Source organism: Schistocerca americana, chromosome 6 (genome assembly GCF_021461395.2).
Source record: "Schistocerca americana isolate TAMUIC-IGC-003095 chromosome 6, iqSchAmer2.1, whole genome shotgun sequence".
Lineage (NCBI taxonomy): Eukaryota > Metazoa > Arthropoda > Insecta > Orthoptera > Acrididae > Schistocerca > Schistocerca americana.
In genome coordinates, this window is record NC_060124.1 from 636,997,092 (window position 1) to 637,016,743 (window position 19,652).

Sequence of the window (19,652 nt, forward strand, 5' to 3'; positions counted from 1 at the left end):
AAACCTGAAGTGAAGCATCGGAATCTATAACTAGTGTCACAGGAATTGTTCAAAACATAGACAGTAAGAAGAGTCAGTCTTCTTGTACTTAAGTCGGATTTGTGCCTTTTGTATTTAATTCCGATGCAATTTCTGTGTTTCATCGTCAATAAGAAGGTCCAAGTGATACAGTAAACCTGAAGTGAAGCATCGGAAACTGTAACTAGTGTCACCGGAATGGTTCAAAACGTAGACAGTAAGAAGTGTCAGTCTTCAAGTACTTAAGTCGGCATTGTGCCTTTTGTATTTAATTTCGATGCAATTTCTGTGTTTCATCGTCAATAAGAAGGTCCAAGGGATACAGTAAACACATAGTGAAGCATCGGAATCTAAAACTGGTCTCACAGGAAATGTTCAAATCATAGTAAGTAAGAAGAGTCAGTCTTCTTTTACTTAAGTCGGCATTGTGCCTTTTCAATGTACTTTTGATGCAATTTCTGTGTTTCGTCGTCAAAAAGAAGGTCCAAGGGATACAGTAATCCCGAAGTGAAGCACCGGAATATAAAACCGGTATCTCAGGAAAGGTGCAAAACATAGAGAGTAAGAAGAGCCAGTCATCTTGTATTTGAGTCGGCATTGTGCCTTTTGTATATAATTCCGATGCAGTTTCTGTGTTTTATCGTCAATAAGAAGGTCAGAGGGAATCATTAAACCTGAAGTGAAGAATCGGAATCTATAACTAGTGTCACAGGAATGGTTAAAACATAGACAGTAGGAAGAGTCTGTCTTCTGGTACTTAAGTCGGCATTGTGCCTTTTCTATTTATTTCCGATGCAATGTATGTGTTTCATCGTCAATAAGAAGGTCCAAGGGAGACAGTAAACATATATTGAAGCATGGGAATCTAAAACTGGTCTCACAGGATATGTTCACAACATAGTCAGTAAGAAGAGTCAGTCTACTTGTACTTAAGTCGGCATTGTGCTTTTTGTATTTAATTCCGATGCATTATCTGTGTTTCATCATCAATAAGAAGGACAGAGGGATACAGTATACCTGAAGTCAAGCAACGGAATCTATAACTAGTGTCACAGGAATGGTTCAAACATAGACAGTAGGAAGAGTCAGTCTTCTTGTACTTAAGTCGGCATTGTGCCTCTTGTATTTAATTCCGATGCAATTTCTGTGTTTCATCGTCGATAAGAAGGTGCAAGGGATACAGTAAACCTGAAGTGAAGCATCGGAATCTATAACTAGTGTCATAGGAATTGTTCAAAACATAGACAGTAAGAAGAGTCAGTCTTCTTGTACTTAAGTCGGATTTGTGCCTTTTGTATTTAATTCCGATGCAATTTCTGTGTTTCATCGTCAATAAGAAGGTCAAAGTGATACAGTAAACCCGAAGTGAAGCATCTGAAACTATAACTAGTGTCACCGGAATGGTTCAAAACATAGACAGTAAGAAGAGTCGGTCTGCTTGTACTTAAGTCGGCATTGTGCCTTTTGTATTTGATTCCGATGCAATTTCTGTGTTTCATCGTCAATGAGAAGATCCAAGTGATACAGTAAACCTGAAGTGAAGCATCAGAATGTCACAAGAATGGTTCAAAACATAGACAGTAGGAAGAGTCAGTCTTCTTGTACTTGAATTGGCATTGTGTCTTTTGTATTTAATTCCCATGCAATTTCTGTGTTTCATCGTCAATAAGAAGGTCAGAGGGAATCACTAAACCTGAAGTGAGGCATCGGAATCTATAACTAGTGTCACAGGAATGGTTAAAACATAGACAGTAGGAAGAGTCTGTCTTCTGGTACTTAAGTCGGCGTTGTGCCTTTTCTATTTATTTCCGATGCAATGTATGTGTTTCATCGTCAATAAGAAGGTCCAAGGGAGACAGTAAACATATATTGAAGCATCGGAATCTAAAACTGGTCTCACAGGAAATGTTCACAACATAGTCAGTAAGAAGAGTCAGTCTACTTGTACTTAAGTCGGCATTGTGCTTTTTGTATTTAATTCCGATGCATTTTCTGTGTTTCATCATCAATAAGAAGGACAGAGGGATACAGTATACCTGAAGTCAAGCAACGGAATCTATAACTAGTGTCACAGGAATGGTTCAAACATAGACAGTAGGAAGAGTCAGTCTTCTTGTACTTAAGTCGGCATTGTGCCTTTTCTATTTAATTCCGATGCAATGTATGTGTTTCATCGTCAATAAGAAGGTCCAAGGGATACAGTAAACATATAGTGAGGCATCGGAATCTAAAACTGGTCTCACAGGAAATGTTCACAACATAGTCAGTAAGAAGAGTCAGTCTTCTTGTACTTAAGTCGGCATTGTGCATTTTGTATTTAATTCCGATGCAGTTTCTGTGTTTCGTCGTCAATACGAAGGTCAGAGGGAGACAGTAAACCTTAAGTGAAGCATCGGAATTATAACTAGTGTCACAGGAATGGTTCAAAACATACTCAGCAAGAAGAGTCAGTCTTCTTGTACTTAAGTCGGCATTGTGCCTTTTGTATTTAATTCCGATGCAATTTGTGTGTTTCATCGTCAATAAGAAGGTCCAAGGGATACTGTAAACCTGAAGTGATGCATCGGAATCTATAACTAGTGTCACAGGAATGGTTCATAACATAGACAGTAGGAAGTGTCAGTCTTCTTGTACTTAAGTCGGCATTGTGCCTTTTGCATTTAATTCCGATGCAGTTTCTGTGTTTCGTCGTCAATACGAAGGTCATAGGGAGACAGTAAATCTTAAGTGAAGCATCGGAATCTATAACTAGTGTCACAGGAATGGTTCAAAAAATAGACAGTAAGATGAGTCAGTCTTCTTGTACGTATGTCGGCATTGTGCCTTTTCTATTTAATTCCGATGCAAATTCTGTGTTTCATCATCAAGAAGAAGGTCAGAGAGATGCAGTAAACCTGAAGTGAAGCATCGGAATCTATAACTGGTGTCACAGAAGAGGTTCAAAACGTAGACAGTAAAAAAAGTCAGTCGTCTTGTACTTAAGTCGTTATTGTGCCTTTTGTATTTAATTCCGATGCAATTTCTGTGTTTCATCGTCAATAAGAAGGTCTGAGGGATACAGTAAACCTGAAGTGAAGCATCGGAATCTATAACTAGTGTCACAGGAATGGTGCAAAGCATAGACAGTAGGAAGAGTCTGTCGTCTTGTACATAAGTCGACAGGTCCAAGGGATACAGTAAACCTGAAGTGAAGCATCGGAATCTATAACTAGTGTCACAGGAATTGTTCAAAACATAGACAGTAAGAAGAGTCAGTCTTCTTGTACTTGAATCGGCATTGTGTCTTTTGTATTTAATTCCGATGCAATTTCTGTGTTTCATCGTCAATGAGAAGGTCAGAGGGAATCACTAAACCTGAAGTGAGGCATCGGAATCTATAACTAGTGTCACAGGAATGGTTAAAACATAGACAGTAGGAAGAGTCAGTCTTCTTGTACGTAAGTCGGCATTGTGCCTTTTCTATTTAATTCCGATGCAATGTATGTGTTTCATCGTCAATAAGAAGGTCCAAGGGATACAGTAAACATATAGTGAAGCATCGGAATCTAAAACTGGTCTCACAGGAAATGTTCACAACATAGTCAGTAAGAAGAGTCAGTCTTCTTGTACTTAAGTCGGCATTGTGCATTTTGTATTTAATTCCGATGCAGTTTATGTGTTTCGTCGTCAATACGAAGGTCAGTGGGAGACAGTAAACCTTAAGTGAAGCATCGGAATCTGTAACTAGTGTCACAGGAATGGTTCAAAACAAACTCAGCAAGAAGAGTCAGTCTTCTTGTACTTAAGTCGGCATTGTGCCTTTTGTATTTAATTCCGATGCAATTTGTGTGTTTCATCGTCAATAAGAAGGTCCAAGGGATACAGTAAACCTGAAGTGATGCATCGGAATCTATCACTAGAGTCACAGGAATGGTTCATAACATAGACAGTAGGAAGTGTCAGTCTTCTTGTACTTAAGTCGGCATTGTGCCTTTAGTATTTGATTCCGATGCAATTTCTGTGTTTCATCGTCAATAAGAAGGTCCAAGTGATACAGTAAACCTGAAGTGAAGCATCGGAAACTGTAACTAGTGTCACCGGAATGGTTCAAAACGTAGACAGTAAGAAGTGTCAGTCTTCTTGTACTTAAGTCGGATTTGTGCCTTTTGTATTTAATTCCGATGCAATTTCTGTGTTTCATCGTCAATAAGAAGGTCAAAGTGATACAGTAAACCTGAAGTGAAGCATCTGAAACTATAAGTAGTGTCACCGGAATGGTTCAAAACATAGACAGTAAGAAGAGTCGGTCTGCTTGTACTTAAGTCGGCATTGTGCCTTTTGTATTTGATTCCGATGCAATTTCTGTGTTTCATCGTCAATAAGAAGGTCCAAGTGATACAGTAAACCTGAAGTGAAGCATCGGAAACTGTAACTAGTGTCACCGGAATGGTTCAAAACGTAGACAGTAAGAAGTGTCAGTCTTCTTGTACTTAAGTCGGCATTGTGCCTTTTGTATTTAATTGCGATGCAATTTCTGTGTTTCATCGTCAATAAGAAGGTCAGAGGGATACAGTAAACCTGAAGTGAAGCATCGGAATGTCACAAGAATGGTTCAAAACATAGACAGTAGGAAGAGTCAGTCTTCTTGTACTTGAATCGGCATTGTGTCTTTTGTATTTAATTCCGATGCAATTTCTGTGTTTCATCGTCAATGAGAAGGTCAGAGGGAATCACTAAACCTGAAGTGAGGCATCGGAATCTGTAACTAGTGTCACAGGAATGGTTAAAACATAGACAGTAGGAAGAGTCAGTCTTCTTGTACGTAAGTCGGCATTGTGCCTTTTCTATTTAATTCCGATGCAATGTATGTGTTTCATCGTCAATAAGAAGGTCCAAGGGATACAGTAAACATATAGTGAAGCATCGGAATCTAAAACTGGTCTCACAGGAAATGTTCACAACATAGTCAGTAAGAAGAGTCAGTCTTCTTGTACTTAAGTCGGCGTTGTGCATTTTGTATTTAATTCCGAAGCAGTTTCTGTGTTTCGTCGTCAATACGATGGTCATAGGGAGACAGTAAACCTTAAGTGAAGCATCGGAATCTATAACTAGTGTCACAGGAATGGTTCAAAAAACAGACAGTAAGATGAGTCAGTCTTCTTGTACGTAAGTCGGCATTGTGCCTTTCCTATTTAATTCCGATGCAAATTCTGTGTTTCATCATCAAGAAGAAGGTCAGAGAGATGCAGTAAACCTGAAGTGATGCATCGGAATCTATAACTGGTGTCACAGAAAAGGTTCAAAACGTAGACAGTAAAAAAAGTCTGTCGTCTTGTACTTAAGTCGACATTGTGCCTTTTGTATTTAATTCCGATGCAATTTCTGTGTTTCATCGTCAATAAGAAGGTCTGAGGGATACAGTAAACCTGAAGTGAAGCATCGGAATCTATAACTAGTGTCACAGGAATGGTGCAAAGCATAGACAGTAGGAAGAGTCAGTTTTCTTGTACTTAAGTCGGCATTGTGCCTTTCCTATTTAATTCCGATGCAAATTCTGTGTTTCATCATCAAGAAGAAGGTCAGAGAGATGCAGTAAACCTGAAGTGAAGCATCGGAATCTATAGCTGGTGTCACAGAAAAGGTTCAAAACGTAGACAGTAAAAAAAGTCTGTCGTCTTGTACTTAAGTCGACATTGTGCCTTTTGTATTTAATTCCGATGCAATTTCTGTGTTTCATCGTCAGTAAGAAGGTCCAAGGGATACAGTAAACACATAGTGAAGCATCGGAATCTAAAACTGGTCTCACAGGATATGTTCAAATCATAGTAAGTAAGAAGAGTCTGTCTACTTGTACTTAAGTCGGCATTGTGCATTTTGTATTTAATTCCGATGCAATTTCTGTGTTTCATCGTCAACAAGAAGGTCAGAGGGAATCAGTAAACCTGAAGTGAAGCATCGGAATCTATAACTAGTGTCACAGGAATGGTTCAAAACATACTCAGCAAGAAGAGTCAGTCTTCTTGTACTTAAGTGGGCATTGTGCCTTTTGTATTTAATTCCGATGCCGTTTCTGTGTTTCGTCGTCAATACGAAGGTCATAGGGAGACAGTAAACCTTTAGTGAAGCATCGGAATCTATAACTAGTGTCACAGGAATGGTTCAAAAAATAGACAGTAAGATGAGTCAGTCTTCTTGTACGTAAGTCGGCATTGTGCTTTTTCTATTTAATTCCGATGCAAATTCTGTGTTTCGTCGTCAATACGAAGGTCAGAGGGAGACAGTAAACCTTAAGTGAAGCATCGGAATCTACAACTAGTGTCACAGGAATGGTTCAAAACATACACAGCAAGAAGAGTCAGTCTTCTTGTACTGAAGTCGGCATTGTGCTTTTTGTATTTAATTCCGATGCAATTTGTGTGTTTCATCGTCAATAAGAAGGTCCAAGGGATACAGTAAACCTGAAGTGATGCATCGGAATCTATAACTAGTGTCACAGGAATGGTTCATAACATAGACAGTAGGAAGTGTCAGTTTTCTTGTACTTAAGTCGGCATTGTGCCTTTTGTATTTAATTCCGATGCAATTTCTGTGTTTCATCGTCAATAAGAAGGTCCAAGGGATACAGTAAAACAGAAGTGAAACATCGGAATCTATAAGTAGTGTCACAAGAATGGTTCAAAACATAGACAGTAAGAAGAGTCAGTCTTCTTGTACTTAAGTCGGCATTGTGCCTTTTCTATTTCATTTCGATGCAATTTCTGTGTTTCATCGTCAATAAGAAGGTCCAAGGGATACAGTAAACACATAGTGAAGCATCGGAATCTAAAACTGGTCTCACAGGAAATGTTCAAATCATAGTAAGTAAGAAGAGTCAGTCTTCTTTTACTTAAGTCGGCATTGTGCCTTTTCAATGTACTTTTGATGCAATTTCTGTGTTTCGTCGTCAAAAAGAAGGTCCAAGGGATACAGTGAACCTGAAGTGAAGCACCGGAATCTAAAACCGGTATCTCAGGAAAGGTGCAAAACATAGAGAGTAAGAAGAGCCAGTCATCTTGTATTTGAGTCGGCATTATGCCTTTTGTATATAATTCCGATGCAGTTTCTGTGTTTTATCGTCAATAAGAAGGTCAGAGGGAATCATTAAACCTGAAGTGAAGCATCGGAATCTATAACTAGTGTCACAGGAATGGTTAAAACATAGACAGTAGGAAGAGTCTGTCTTCTGGTACTTAAGTCGGCATTGTGCCTTTTCTATTTATTTCCGATGCAATGTATGTGTTTCATCGTCAATAAGAAGGTCCAAGGGAGACAGTAAACATATATTGAAGCATCGGAATCTAAAACTGGTCTCACAGGAAATGTTCACAACATAGTCAGTAAGAAGAGTCAGTCTACTTGTACTTAAGTCGGCATTGTGCCTTTTGTATTTGATTCCGATGCAATTTCTGTGTTTCATCGTCAATGAGAAGGTCCAAGTGATACAGTAAACCTGAAGTGAAGCATCGGAAACTGTAACTAGTGTCACCGGAATGGTTCAAAACGTAGACAGTAAGAAGAGTCATTCTTCTTGTACTTAAGTCGGCATTGTGCCTTTTGTATTTAATTTCGATGCAATTTCTGTGTTTCATCGTCAATAAGAAGGTCCAAGGGATACAGTAAACACATAGTGAAGCATCGGAATCTAAAACTGGTCTCACAGGAAATGTTCAAATCATAGTAAGTAAGAAGAGTCAGTCTTCTTTTACTTAAGTCGGCATTGTGCCTTTTCAATGTACTTTTGATGCAATTTCTGTGTTTCGTCGTCAAAAAGAAGGTCCAAGGGATACAGTGAACCTGAAGTGAAGCACCGGAATCTAAAACCGGTATCTCAGGAAAGGTGCAAAACATAGAGAGTAAGAAGAGCCAGTCATCTTGTATTTGAGTCGGCATTGTGCCTTTTGTATATAATTCCGATGCAGTTTCTGTGTTTTATCGTCAATAAGAAGGTCAGAGGGAATCATTAAACCTGAAGTGAAGCATCGGAATCTATAACTAGTGTCACAGGAATGGTTAAAACATAGACAGTAGGAAGAGTCTGTCTTCTGGTACTTAAGTCGGCATTGTCCCTTTTCTATTTATTTCCGATGCAATGTATGTGTTTCATCGTCAATAAGAAGGTCCAAGGGAGACAGTAAACATATATTGAAGCATAGGAATCTAAAACTGGTCTCACAGGAAATGTTCACAACATAGTCAGTAAGAAGAGTCAGTCTACTTGTACTTAAGTCGGCATTGTGCCTTTTGTATTTGATTCCGATGCAATTTCTGTGTTTCATCGTCAATGAGAAGGTCCAAGTGATACAGTAAACCTGAAGTGAAGCATCGGAAACTGTAACTAGTGTCACCGGAATGGTTCAAAACGTAGACAGTAAGAAGTGTCAGTCTTCTTGTACTTAAGTCGGCATTGTGCCTTTTGTATTTAATTCCGATGCAATTTCTGTGTTTCACCGTAAATAAGAAGGTCAGAGGGATACATTAAACCTGAAGTGAAGCATCGCAATCTATAACTAGTGTCACAGGAATGGTTCTAAACATAGACAGTAAGTAGAGTCAGGCTTCTTGTACTTAAGTCGGCATTGTGCCTTTTTTATTTAATTGCGATGCAATTTCTGTGTTTCATCGTCAATAAGAAGGTCCAAGGGATGCAATAAACATATAGTGAAGCATCGGAATCTAAAACTGGTCACACAGGAAATGCACACAACTTAGTCAGAAAGAAGAGACAGTCTTCTTGTACTTAAGTCGGCGTTGTGCCTTTTGTATTTAATTCCAATGCAATTTCTGTGTTTCATCGTCAATATGAAGGTCAGAGGGATACAGTAAACCTTAAGTGAAGCATCGGAATTATAACTAGTGTCACAGGAATGGTTCAAAACATACTCAGCAAGAAGAGTCAGTCTTCTTGTACTTAAGTCGGCATTGTGCCTTTTGTATTTAATTCCGATGCAATTTGTGTGTTTCATCGTCAATAAGAAGGTCCAAGGGATACTGTAAACCTGAAGTGATGCATCGGAATCTATAACTAGTGTCACAGGAATGGTTCATAACATAGACAGTAGGAAGTGTCAGTCTTCTTGTACTTAAGTCGGCATTGTGCCTTTTGTATTTAATTCCGATGCAGTTTCTGTGTTTCGTCGTCAATACGAAGGTCATAGGGAGACAGTAAACCTTAAGTGAAGCATCGGAATCTATAACTAGTGTCACAGGAATGGTTCAAAAAATAGACAGTAAGATGAGTCAGTCTTCTTGTACGTATGTCGGCATTGTGCCTTTTCTATTTAATTCCGATGCAAATTCTGTGTTTCATCATCAAGAAGAAGGTCAGAGAGATGCAGTAAACCTGAAGTGAAGCATCGGAATCTATAACTAGTGTCACAGGAATGGTGCAAAGCATAGACAGTAGGAAGAGTCTGTCGTCTTGTACATAAGTCGACAGGTCCAAGGGATACAGTAAACCTGAAGTGAAGCATCGGAATCTATAACTAGTGTCACAGGAATGGTTCATAACATAGACAGTAGGAAGTGTCAGTCTTCTTGTACTTAAGTCGGCGTTGTGCCTTTTGTATTTAATTCCAATGCAATTTCTGTGTTTCATCGTCAATATGAAGGTCAGAGGGATACAGTAAACCTTAAGTGAAGCATCGGAATTATAACTAGTGTCACAGGAATGGTTCAAAACATACTCAGCAAGAAGAGTCAGTCTTCTTGTACTTAAGTCGGCATTGTGCCTTTTGTATTTAATTCCGATGCAATTTGTGTGTTTCATCGTCAATAAGAAGGTCCAAGGGATACTGTAAACCTGAAGTGATCCATCGGAATCTATAACTAGTGTCACAGGAATGGTTCATAACATAGACAGTAGGAAGTGTCAGTCTTCTTGTACTTAAGTCGGCATTGTGCCTTTAGTATTTGATTCCGATGCAATTTCTGTGTTTCACCGTCAATAAGAAGGTCCAAGTGATACAGTAAACCTGAAGTGAAGCATCTGAAACTATAACTAGTGTCACCGGAATGGTTCAAAACATAGACAGTAAGAAGAGTCGGTCTGCTTGTACTTAAGTCGGCATTGTGCCTTTTGTATTTGATTCCGATGCAATTTCTGTGTTTCATCGTCAATAAGAAGGTCCAAGTGATACAGTAAACCTGAAGTGAAGCATCGGAAACTGTAACTAGTGTCACCGGAATGGTTCAAAACGTAGACAGTAGGAAGAGTCAGTCTTCTTGTACTTGAATCGGCATTGTGTCTTTTGTATTTAATTCCGATGCAATTTCTGTGTTTCATCGTCAATGAGAAGGTCAGAGGGAATCACTAAACCTGAAGTGAGGCATCGGAATCTATAACTAGTGTCACAGGAATGGTTAAAACATAGACAGTAGGAAGAGTCAGTCTTCTTGTACGTAAGTCGGCATTGTGCCTTTTCTATTTAATTCCGATGCAATGTATGTGTTTCATCGTCAATAAGAAGGTCCAAGGGATACAGTAAACATATAGTGAAGCATCGGAATCTAAAACTGGTCTCACAGGAAATGTTCACAACATAGTCAGTAAGAAGAGTCAGTCTTCTTGTACTTAAGTCGGCGTTGTGCATTTTGTATTTAATTCCGAAGCAGTTTCTGTGTTTCGTCGTCAATACGATGGTCATAGGGAGACAGTAAACCTTAAGTGAAGCATCGGAATCTATAACTAGTGTCACAGGAATGGTGCAAAGCATAGACAGTAGGACGAGTCAGTTTTCTTGTACTTAAGTCGGCATTGTGCCTTTCCTATTTAATTCCGATGCAAATTCTGTGTTTCATCATCAAGAAGAAGGTCAGAGAGATGCAGTAAACCTGAAGTGAAGCATCGGAATCTATAACTGGTGTCACAGAAAAGGTTCAAAACGTAGACAGTAAAAAAAGTCTGTCGTCTTGTACTTAAGTCGGCATTGTGCCTTTTGTATTTAATTCCGATGCAATTTCTGTGTTTCACCGTAAATAAGAAGGTCAGAGGGATACATTAAACCTGAAGTGAAGCATCGCAATCTATAACTAGTGTCACAGGAATGGTTCTAAACATAGACAGTAAGTAGAGTCAGGCTTCTTGTACTTAAGTCGGCATTGTGCCTTTTTTATTTAATTGCGATGCAATTTCTGTGTTTCATCGTCAATAAGAAGGTCCAAGGGATGCAATAAACATATAGTGAAGCATCGGAATCTAAAACTGGTCACACAGGAAATGCACACAACTTAGTCAGAAAGAAGAGACAGTCTTCTTGTACTTAAGTCGGCGTTGTGCCTTTTGTATTTAATTCCAATGCAATTTCTGTGTTTCATCGTCAATATGAAGGTCAGAGGGATACAGTAAACCTTAAGTGATGCATCGGAATCTATAACTAGTGTCACAGGAATGGTTCATAACATAGACAGTAGGAAGTGTCAGTCTTCTTGTACTTAAGTCGGCATTGTGCCTTTTGTATTTAATTCCGATGCAGTTTCTGTGTTTCGTCGTCAATACGAAGGTCATAGGGAGACAGTAAACCTTAAGTGAAGCATCGGAATCTATAACTAGTGTCACAGGAATGGTTCAAAAAATAGACAGTAAGATGAGTCAGTCTTCTTGTACGTATGTCGGCATTGTGCCTTTTCTATTTAATTCCGATGCAAATTCTGTGTTTCATCATCAAGAAGAAGGTCAGAGAGATGCAGTAAACCTGAAGTGAAGCATCGGAATCTATAACTAGTGTCACAGGAATGGTGCAAAGCATAGACAGTAGGAAGAGTCTGTCGTCTTGTACATAAGTCGACAGGTCCAAGGGATACAGTAAACCTGAAGTGAAGCATCGGAATCTATAACTAGTGTCACAGGAATGGTTCATAACATAGACAGTAGGAAGTGTCAGTCTTCTTGTACTTAAGTCGGCGTTGTGCCTTTTGTATTTAATTCCAATGCAATTTCTGTGTTTCATCGTCAATATGAAGGTCAGAGGGATACAGTAAACCTTAAGTGAAGCATCGGAATTATAACTAGTGTCACAGGAATGGTTCAAAACATACTCAGCAAGAAGAGTCAGTCTTCTTGTACTTAAGTCGGCATTGTGCCTTTTGTATTTAATTCCGATGCAATTTGTGTGTTTCATCGTCAATAAGAAGGTCCAAGGGATACTGTAAACCTGAAGTGATCCATCGGAATCTATAACTAGTGTCACAGGAATGGTTCATAACATAGACAGTAGGAAGTGTCAGTCTTCTTGTACTTAAGTCGGCATTGTGCCTTTAGTATTTGATTCCGATGCAATTTCTGTGTTTCACCGTCAATAAGAAGGTCCAAGTGATACAGTAAACCTGAAGTGAAGCATCTGAAACTATAACTAGTGTCACCGGAATGGTTCAAAACATAGACAGTAAGAAGAGTCGGTCTGCTTGTACTTAAGTCGGCATTGTGCCTTTTGTATTTGATTCCGATGCAATTTCTGTGTTTCATCGTCAATAAGAAGGTCCAAGTGATACAGTAAACCTGAAGTGAAGCATCGGAAACTGTAACTAGTGTCACCGGAATGGTTCAAAACGTAGACAGTAGGAAGAGTCAGTCTTCTTGTACTTGAATCGGCATTGTGTCTTTTGTATTTAATTCCGATGCAATTTCTGTGTTTCATCGTCAATGAGAAGGTCAGAGGGAATCACTAAACCTGAAGTGAGGCATCGGAATCTATAACTAGTGTCACAGGAATGGTTAAAACATAGACAGTAGGAAGAGTCAGTCTTCTTGTACGTAAGTCGGCATTGTGCCTTTTCTATTTAATTCCGATGCAATGTATGTGTTTCATCGTCAATAAGAAGGTCCAAGGGATACAGTAAACATATAGTGAAGCATCGGAATCTAAAACTGGTCTCACAGGAAATGTTCACAACATAGTCAGTAAGAAGAGTCAGTCTTCTTGTACTTAAGTCGGCGTTGTGCATTTTGTATTTAATTCCGAAGCAGTTTCTGTGTTTCGTCGTCAATACGATGGTCATAGGGAGACAGTAAACCTTAAGTGAAGCATCGGAATCTATAACTAGTGTCACAGGAATGGTGCAAAGCATAGACAGTAGGACGAGTCAGTTTTCTTGTACTTAAGTCGGCATTGTGCCTTTCCTATTTAATTCCGATGCAAATTCTGTGTTTCATCATCAAGAAGAAGGTCAGAGAGATGCAGTAAACCTGAAGTGAAGCATCGGAATCTATAACTGGTGTCACAGAAAAGGTTCAAAACGTAGACAGTAAAAAAAGTCTGTCGTCTTGTACTTAAGTCGACATTGTGCCTTTTGTATTTAATTCCGATGCAATTTCTGTGTTTCATCGTCAGTAAGAAGGTCCAAGGGATACAGTAAACACATAGTGAAGCATCGGAATCTAAAACTGGTCTCACAGGATATGTTCAAATCATAGTAAGTAAGAAGAGTCTGTCTACTTGTACTTAAGTCGGCATTGTGCATTTTGTATTTAATTCCGATGCAATTTCTGTGTTTCATCGTCAACAAGAAGGTCAGAGGGAATCAGTAAACCTGAAGTGAAGCATCGGAATCTATAACTAGTGTCACAGGAATGGTTCAAAACATACTCAGCAAGAAGAGTCAGTCTTCTTGTACTTAAGTGGGCATTGTGCCTTTTGTATTTAATTCCGATGCCGTTTCTGTGTTTCGTCGTCAATACGAAGGTCATAGGGAGACAGTAAACCTTTAGTGAAGCATCGGAATCTATAACTAGTGTCACAGGAATGGTTCAAAAAATAGACAGTAAGATGAGTCAGTCTTCTTGTACGTAAGTCGGCATTGTGCTTTTTCTATTTAATTCCGATGCAAATTCTGTGTTTCGTCGTCAATACGAAGGTCAGAGGGAGACAGTAAACCTTAAGTGAAGCATCAGAATCTACAACTAGTGTCACAGGAACGGTTCAAAACATACACAGCAAGAAGAGTCAGTCTTCTTGTACTGAAGTCGGCATTGTGCTTTTTGTATTTAATTCCGATGCAATTTGTGTGTTTCATCGTCAATAAGAAGGTCCAAGGGATACAGTAAACCTGAAGTGATGCATCGGAATCTATAACTAGTGTCACAGGAATGGTTCATAACATAGACAGTAGGAAGTGTCAGTTTTCTTGTACTTAAGTCGGCATTGTGCCTTTTGTATTTAATTCCGATGCAATTTCTGTGTTTCATCGTCAATAAGAAGGTCCAAGGGATACAGTAAACCAGAAGTGAAACATCGGAATCTATAAGTAGTGTCACAAGAATGGTTCAAAACATAGACAGTAAGAAGAGTCAGTCTTCTTGTACTTAAGTCGGCATTGTGCCTTTTGTATTTAATTTCGATGCAATTTCTGTGTTTCATCGTCAATAAGAAGGTCCAAGGGATACAGTAAACACATAGTGAAGCATCGGAATCTAAAACTGGTCTCACAGGAAATGTTCAAATCATAGTAAGTAAGAAGAGTCAGTCTTCTTTTACTTAAGTCGGCATTGTGCCTTTTCGATGTACTTTTGATGCAATTTCTGTGTTTCGTCGTCAAAAAGAAGGTCCAAGGGATACAGTGAACCTGAAGTGAAGCACCGGAATCTAAAACCGGTATCTCAGGAAAGGTGCAAAACATAGAGAGTAAGAAGAGCCAGTCATCTTGTATTTGAGTCGGCATTGTGCCTTTTGTATATAATTCCGATGCAGTTTCTGTGTTTTATCGTCAATAAGAAGGTCAGAGGGAATCATTAAACCTGAAGTGAAGCATCGGAATCTATAACTAGTGTCACAGGAATGGTTAAAACATAGACAGTAGGAAGAGTCTGTCTTCTGGTACTTAAGTCGGCATTGTGCCTTTTCTATTTATTTCCGATGCAATGTATGTGTTTCATCGTCAATAAGAAGGTCCAAGGGAGACAGTAAACATATATTGAAGCATCGGAATCTAAAACTGGTCTCACAGGAAATGTTCACAACATAGTCAGTAAGAAGAGTCAGTCTACTTGTACTTAAGTCGGCATTGTGCCTTTTGTATTTGATTCCGATGCAATTTCTGTGTTTCATCGTCAATGAGAAGGTCCAAGTGTTACAGTAAACCTGAAGTGAAGCATCGGAAACTGTAACTAGTGTCACCGGAATGGTTCAAAACGTAGACAGTAAGAAGTGTCAGTCTTCTTGTACTTAAGTCGGCATTGTGCCTTTTGTATTTAATTCCGATGCAATTTCTGTGTTTCACCGTAAATAAGAAGGTCAGAGGGATACATTAAACCTGAAGTGAAGCATCGCAATCTATTACTAGTGTCACAGGAATGGTTCTAAACATAGACAGTAAGTAGAGTCAGTCTTCTTGTACTTAAGTCGGCATTGTGCCTTTTGTATTTAATTGCGATGCAATTTCTGTGTTCCATCGTCAATAAGAAGGTCCAAGGGATGCAATAAACATATAGTGAAGCATCGGAATCTAAAACTGGTCTCACAGGAAATGCACACAACTTAGTCAGAAAGAAGAGACAGTCTTCCTGTACTTAAGTCGGCGTTGTGCCTTTTGTATTTAATTCCAATGCAATTTCTGTGTTTCATCGTCAATAAGAAGGTCAGAGGGATACAGTAAACCTGAAGTGAAGCATCGGAATGTCACAAGAATGGTTCAAAACATAGACAGTAGGAAGAGTCAGTCTTCTTGTACTTAAGTCGGCATTGTGTCTTTTGTATTTAATTCCGATGCAATTTCTGTGTTTCATCGTCAATAAGAAGGTCAGAGGGAATCACTAAACCTGAAGTGAGGCATCGGAATCTATAACTAGTGTCACAGGAATGGTTAAAACATAGACAGTAGGAAGAGTCAGTCTTCTTGTACGTAAGTCGGCATTGTGCCTTTTCTATTTAATTCCGATGCAATGTATGTGTTTCATCGTCAATAAGAAGGTCCAAGGGATACAGTAAACATATAGTGAGGCATCGGAATCTAAAACTGGTCTCACAGGAAATGTTCACAACATAGTCAGTAAGAAGAGTCAGTCTTCTTGTACTTAAGTCGGCATCGTGCATTTTGTATTTAATTCCGATGCAGTTTCTGTGTTTCGTCGTCAATACGAAGGTCAGAGGGAGACAGTAAACCTTAAGTGAAGCATCGGAATCTATAACTAGTGTCACAGGAATGGTTCAAAACATACTCAGCAAGAAGAGTCAGTCTTCTTGTACTTAAGTCGGCATTGTGCCTTTTGTATTTAATTCCGATGCAATTTGTGTGTTTCATCGTAAATAAGAAGGTCCAAGGGATACTGTAAACCTGAAGTGATGCATCGGAATCTATAACTAGTGTCACAGGAATGGTTCATAACATAGACAGTAGGAAGTGTCAGTCTTCTTGTACTTAAGTCGGCATTGTGCCTTTTGTATTTAATTCCGATGCAATTTCTGTGTTTCGTCGTCAATACGAAGGTCATAGGGAGACAGTAAACCTTAAGTGAAGCATCGGAATCTATAACTAGTGTCACAGGAATGGTTCAAAAAATAGACAGTAAGATGAGTCAGTCTTCTTGTACGTATGTCGGCATTGTGCCTTTTCTATTTATTTCCGATGCAAATTCTGTGTTTCATCATCAAGAAGAAGGTCAGAGAGATGCAGTAAACCTGAAGTGAAGCATCGGAATCTATAACTGGTGTCACAGAAAAGGTTCAAAACGTAGACAGTAAAAAAAGTCAGTCGTCTTGTACTTAAGTCGTTATTGTGCCTTTTGTATTTAATTCCGATGCAATTTCTGTGTTTCATCGTCAATAAGAAGGTCTGAGGGATACAGTAAACCTGAAGTGAAGCATCGGAATCTATAACTAGTGTCACAGGAATGGTGCAAAGCATAGACAGTAGGAAGAGTCTGTCGTCTTGTACTTAAGTCGACATTGTGCCTTTTGTATTTAATTCCGATGCAATTTCTGTGTTTCATCGTCGATAAGAAGGTCCAAGGGATACAGTAAACCTGAAGTGAAGCATCGGAATCTATAACTAGTGTCACAGGAATTGTTCAAAACATAGACAGTAAGAAGAGTCAGTCTTCTTGTACTTCAGTCGGATTTGTGCCTTTTGTATTTAATTCCGATGCAATTTCTGTGTTTCATCGTCAATAAGAAGGTCCAAGTGATACAGTAAACCTGAAGTTAAGCATCGGAAACTGTAACTAGTGTCACCGGAATGGTTCAAAACGTAGACAGTAAGAAGTGTCAGTCTTCAAGTATTTAAGTCGGCATTGTGCCTTTTGTATTTAATTTCGATGCAATTTCTGTGTTTCATCGTCAATAAGAAGGTCCAAGGGATACAGTAAACACATAGTGAAGCATCGGAATCTAAAACTGGTCTCACAGGAAATGTTCAAATCATAGTAAGTAAGAAGAGTCAGTCTTCTTTTACTTAAGTCGGCATTGTGCCTTTTCAATGTACTTTTGATGCAATTTCTGTGTTTCGTCGTCAAAAAGAAGGTCCAAGGGATACAGTAATCCCGAAGTGAAGCACCGGAATACAAAACCGGTATCTCAGGAAAGGTGCAAAACATAGAGAGTAAGAAGAGCCAGTCATCTTGTATTTGAGTCGGCATTGTGCCTTTTGTATATAATTCCGATGCAGTTTCTGTGTTTTATCGTCAATAAGAAGGTCAGAGGGAATCATTAAACCTGAAGTGAAGAATCGGAATCTATAACTAGTGTCACAGGAATGGTTAAAACATAGACAGTAGGAAGAGTCTGTCTTCTGGTACTTAAGTCGGCATTGTGCCTTTTCTATTTATTTCCGATGCAATGTATGTGTTTCATCGTCAATAAGAAGGTCCAAGGGAGACAGTAAACATATATTGAAGCATCGGAATCTAAAACTGGTCTCACAGGAAATGTTCACAACATAGTCAGTAAGAAGAGTCAGTCTACTTGTACTTAAGTCGGCATTGTGCTTTTTGTATTTAATTCCGATGCATTTTCTGTGTTTCATCATCAATAAGAAGGACAGAGGGATACAGTATACCTGAAGTCAAGCAACGGAATCTATAACTAGTGTCACAGGAATGGTTCAAACATAGACAGTAGGAACAGTCAGTCTTCTTGTACTTAAGTCGGCATTGTGCCTCTTGTATTTAATTCCGATGCAATTTCTGTGTTTCATCGTCGATAAGAAGATCCAAGGGATACAGTAAACCTGAAGTGAAGCATCGGAATCTATAACTAGTGTCATAGGAATTGTTCAAAACATAGACAGTAAGAAGAGTCAGTCTTCTTGTACTTAAGTCGGATTTGTGACTTTTGTATTTAATTCCGATGCAATTTCTGTGTTTCATCGTCAATAAGAAGGTCAAAGTGATACAGTAAACCTGAAGTGAAGCATCTGAAACTATAACTAGTGTCACAGGAATGGTTCAAAAAATAGACAGTAAGATGAGTCAGTCTTCTTGTACGTAAGTCGGCATTGTGCTTTTTCTATTTAATTCCGATGCAAATTCTGTGTTTCGTCGTCAATACGAAGGTCAGAGGGAGACAGTAAACCTTAAGTGAAGCATCGGAATCTACAACTAGTGTCACAGGAATGGTTCAAAACATACACAGCAAGAAGAGTCAGTCTTCTTGTACTGAAGTCGGCATTGTGCTTTTTGTATTTAATTCCGATGCAATTTGTGTGTTTCATCGTCAATAAGAAGGTCCAAGGGATACAGTAAACCTGAAGTGATGCATCGGAATCTATAACTAGTGTCACAGGAATGGTTCATAACATAGACAGTAGGAAGTGTCAGTTTTCTTGTACTTAAGTCGGCATTGTGCCTTTTGTATTTAATTCCGATGCAATTTCTGTGTTTCATCGTCAATAAGAAGGTCCAAGGGATACAGTAAACCAGAAGTGAAACATCGGAATCTATAAGTAGTGTCACAAGAATGGTTGAAAACATAGACAGTAAGAAGAGTCAGTCTTCTTGTACTTAAGTCGGCATTGTGCCTTTTGTATTTAATTTCGATGCAATTTCTGTGTTTCATCGTCAATAAGAAGGTCCAAGGGATACAGTAAACACATAGTGAAGCATCGGAATCTAAAACTGGTCTCACAGGAAATGTTCAAATCATAGTAAGTATGAAGAGTCAGTCTTCTTTTACTTAAGTCGGCATTGTGCCTTTTCAATGTACTTTTGATGCAATTTCTGTGTTTCGTCGTCAAAAAGAAGGTCCAAGGGATACAGTGAACCTGAAGTGAAGCACCGGAATCTAAAACCGGTATCTCAGGAAAGGTGCAAAACATAGAGAGTAAGAAGAGCCAGTCATCTTGTATTTGAGTCAGCATTGTGCCTTTTGTATATAATTCCGATGCAGTTTCTGTGTTTTATCGTCAATAAGAAGGTCAGAGGGAATCATTAAACCTGAAGTGAAGCATCGGAATCTATAACTAGTGTCACAGGAATGGTTAAAACATAGACAGTAGGAAGAGTCTGTCTTCTGGTACTTAAGTCGGCATTGTGCCTTTTCTATTTATTTCCGATGCAATGTATGTGTTTCATCGTCAATAAGAAGGTCCAAGGGAGACAGTAAACATATATTGAAGCATCGGAATCTAAAACTGGTCTCACAGGAAATGTTCACAACATAGTCAGTAAGAAGAGTCAGTCTACTTGTACTTAA